The sequence below is a fragment of the Corylus avellana genome, chromosome ca4, assembly GCF_901000735.1.
Source record: "Corylus avellana chromosome ca4, CavTom2PMs-1.0".
NCBI classification, from domain to species: domain Eukaryota; kingdom Viridiplantae; phylum Streptophyta; class Magnoliopsida; order Fagales; family Betulaceae; genus Corylus; species Corylus avellana.
In genome coordinates this window covers 6,378,135-6,382,438 of record NC_081544.1, presented here as the reverse complement: position 1 = coordinate 6,382,438, position 4,304 = coordinate 6,378,135, and the positions used below count along the sequence as shown (strand labels likewise).

Below are 4,304 nucleotides of genomic sequence, written 5' to 3'. Positions count from 1 at the left end.
ATGAGAAATAGAATTATAACTAATCCGAGCTTCATTAATTCTCCCCTCAATAATAGAATAATTACCCCCCCGCCATGACACATTAGCTACAGAAAACATGGAGTTTATATCAATACCTACATGTTCGCCAGGCGGATCCCATAGCTTTGTAACGGGGTCAATGTTTGAATAGATGTCAAACTCCACCGCGACGAAAGGATTGTCCGTCGAGTTTAGTGGCTCGTGATCGTTAGTGAGACCCATAGTGCCACCTTCATCGACATCAGGAGGAATTATTGAACCATTAGGTGCTAGGAAGAAGGCAAGCCCATCTCCATAATTACTTTTCTCTTGAGAATCGATGACAAAGGTAAAATTTGTACTGAAATCTGTGAGATTTCTGGATGCCTTGTCCCACAGGTGCATAGGACTAGAATACGTGGCTCGACCTACAACATTTGTTATGGCCTTGTTGCCGGTGAGTTGGATGACTTGATCTTTGGGGAAAGCTCTCTCATATTTTATAAGGGTGTCACCGGAAGTGAAATTGGGGAAGCGGAAGTTTAAAGCACTTGTAAATGGGCTTGGTTCTGAGAAGAAGGTGGTGATGATTAAGAGATAAAATGAGGATTAGGGGCTTTGGAAATGGAAAATGTTTGATTTTGAACATGTAAAAAGCCATGAGTATTGGAACAATTGGAAGCTGGGAGGTTGGGTCTGATAAGAAATTGCAGATTGAAATATGAAGAGCTAAAAACAGATGATTATATATAATCAGGTTTGAAAATAGGCTGAAACGGTCAAGTCGTAGATTACGTATATATGCAGTCCGGCGGCGTGCGTGTGAGAAAGTCCTCCATGACAATTCAAAAAGATAAATGTCAAATTGAATGTCTCAGAATGTGTAGATGGTAGGTAATGAAATCGTCAAAATAATGCAAAGGGCTCATTAATCTCCCTGAAGACTTGAGAAGCCATGCATTTGTGTACAGTACTTTATCTCGATGGTAGATTGAGCAAAATTTACCCACATAGCTGTATAAGGATTATTGCAAGAGACAGGATTATGTATAATGTGTCATATACACATACAATAAAACTCTGAAAAAATCTAAATGGGCCTTTCACAACATAGCTCTTCAATAAATATAAGTAAAGTCCATATATCTCCCTCAAACTACTACCCAATTAACAATGTTTTCCTTAAACTTTTAATTGTGATAATGTCTCTCAAACTATCAAAATATTGTCAATGACTCAATGTCCCCCCCAATGACGAAACTACCCTTAGTAAATTTTTTTTTTTTTTAAAAAAAAAAAATACTAAAACTTCTAGAAAAATCCTAAAAAAAAAAAAATCCTCTTGATAAGAAGAAAAAAAAATCGATTGTTTTAATAAAAATTGAAAATGTTCGATTTTTATAAAATTTTTTAAATAAAAAATTCTATTTTAAAAAAATTTTGTTAAAACATTATTCAAAAAAAATATATATTTTTTTTAAATGAAAATTTCTGTTTCAAAAAAAAAATTAAAAATTTTCGTTTATAAAAAATCATTTTTTTTTAATTAAAATTTTTCTTTTAAAAAAATATTTGTCTCATTGTGAAAATTTTCCTTTTTTCAAATTTATAGGGGTATTTTTGACTTATTGAGAAACTTATAGGGGTATTTTTATCTTTTTACCAACCTTCGGGGACATTGACAATGTTTTGGTAATTTAGGAGGATATTATCACAATTAAAAGTTTAAGGAAGACATTGTCAATTGGATGGTAGTTTGAGGAGGGTATCTCCAACCTTCCCCAATAAGTTTTTTGATTTTTTGAGCCCAAACTTACAAGCTCATTGGCTAGCCATCAAATATTCCAATAAAAAATAATAAATAATCCCCCTAAAAAAACCTTAAATAAAGAGACCGCTCAAAACATGACACGTTTTAGCTAAATTTATAGGTTATTTAGGTGCTTTATTGTTTGGATATGAGCGGGTGATTAGATGAAAGCAAATACCACGTCCCTCTAAAATGAGGCTTAAGTTGGGGTGGATAGATTAACAGTTTACCACGTACTAACTGCTTACCGACTGCCATAGAACTGTCACTGACTTTTGGCGATCGATACTCGAAAAAAAATAATGTTTCGATATCAGTTCAGTTTGGTAAACGATAAAAAAAATTTTGTCGGTTAAGCGACCATATTTAACTTAACCGACCACCTATTAACTAACTAACCAATTAACCAAAAAAAGTCAAAAATATTCATTTTTAGTATGAAGTCGGTTAATTTTCACCGGTTTTCACGAATCGATTGGCGAAAATGCCCCTATCAATACCCACCCCTACCCCTAGGCTTAAGGAAGGTCAAAAATACCAAACTAACGGTTCTTATGCGGTGTAGTTAAGATTTTCAATAACCGCTAACCAGCGGTTATTTTAAAACTCCTAACCGCTTAAGGTAGAGCAGATGCGGCTGTTGCGATTGGCAGTCAAATGCAATAATCGCTAACCGCAGCTACTTGTACACCCCTAATAATTGGAATGTGGTTTAAATAATTGATAACAACCATTTGATTTAATGAGATATAAATTTTTCATATTAAATATTGTAATGCCATGTAGTGCCCTGAGTAATTACTAGGTTGAAATTAGCAAGAGTTCTAGGTTCATTAGGAGCCATTTGGAGAAGTTTTTGGGGGTGTTTTAACATTGACCGAACCTTCGCCAAAAAGACCACCGAACGTTCACTACCTAAACTAAGAAACCGCTTGGTAAAACAGTACACCGAACATTCACTAAGGGACCACACCGAATGTTCATTGACCAAACTTTGAGCCGTTGGGTAATGATCAGACGTATGCCTGCAACCCTAAAACACTATACACATAGTACACCAAACATTTAGCTATGGACCACCGAACATTCATTGCACTGCAGATTGTCATAGCAGCATCCTCAACTTTTCTAAACCTATAAATATCCCCTCTCACGCCCTTCTAAACCCCATTCTGCCTTCTGAGCCCTAAATAAACTCAACTTGAGTGGTTGGTGAGTTTGGGAGAAGGAGGAGAGCTTTTCTTGGAGGTCTTGCTCAAAAGCGGTAACCTTCTTGTTCTAACTCATGTTTTACTTAGTTAATATTCTGTTTAGACAGTATTCCATAAGTTTGGTTGTTGTTTTTGAAGTTGTATTGTCATTCTCGGTTTTAATCTCGATTCTAGCTTGATTTAGCGTTTCGTTATTGATTAGCATATTTTATTTTGCATGGTGATGTTATTTTGAGCTACAGTATGTTAGAAACCTTTCTTGTAGCTTTAGAACTTGTTAAGATATGATCAGAAGCTAGTTTGGTTCAGATGTGTTTCCTGCCCAACAAGAGAATGTTCTCTGGCTAAGCAAAACCTCTGTTTTTTAAGTTTTAGGGCTAGGGTTCGTTTTAGGTTAGGACTAATAATAGGCATTTTCACATATTTGAGGAGTATAGACCAATTGAAGTTATTTTTGGAAGGAGAATACAACCTGGGTGAGTATAAACTCACATGGATGCTTGCCATTATTTTTTTGCATTGTACGATTATTTTGTGTACCAAACATACATTTTTACAACTCTCATGAAATACATTTTGATATGCTATGAACTCTATTTTGTGAAAATATGTTGCTTAAACAAGATAATGAATATGGTGAGATTTGTAATAGCATACATGTGAAAGACGAATAAGACTAATTGCATCATATGACATGGTATGCCGATACGTGCGAGATAACAACCTTGGGCTCACTATACATGTTAATTCTATGGTAAAAAGTGTGGGTGTGTTATATGGATCTTCGATCCAATGGTTGTTTCATGACCGGGGTAACCATGATTGGTGGGTCACTACAAGACGTACATTATTAATAGTTTGAGCCACCCGATGACAGATTCGATCGGGCTGCTAGGGTTATGAATGGTAGCATATAGTGGTCGGGGCATCAGCATTGTATTACAAGTCCCTTGGTACAGCGACAACCTTGCGGAGAATAGGTAATACCTCAAGTAGACCACACAGTTTGAACTATCACTCTATTCTCATAATTACAACATATATTATCGTTATACTGCATCCATGAACAATTGTCATGTCATAATGATGCATAAATTTATTAACAACTGAGTTCATCATTCAAATGGCATAAGCATTGTGTCCATTTTTACTCACTAAGTCGTCGGACTTACCCTTATATTCTTTTTCCTCACATTATGAAAATATTTGTCATAGCTAATTTAGTGGATGATAGATTCGGGGAGCCAATAAGTGGTGGCAAAGGACTTGATTCAAGTCATTTT

At 35.4% G+C, this 4,304-nt stretch overlaps 1 pseudogene; it reads right to left on the bottom strand.

The window, feature by feature from the left end:
* The window catches only part of LOC132177946 (L-type lectin-domain containing receptor kinase IX.1-like), a 5,380-nt pseudogene extending 4,719 nt beyond the window's left edge, over window positions 1–661 (bottom strand).
* Window positions 662–4,304: the final 3,643 nt, after the last annotated feature.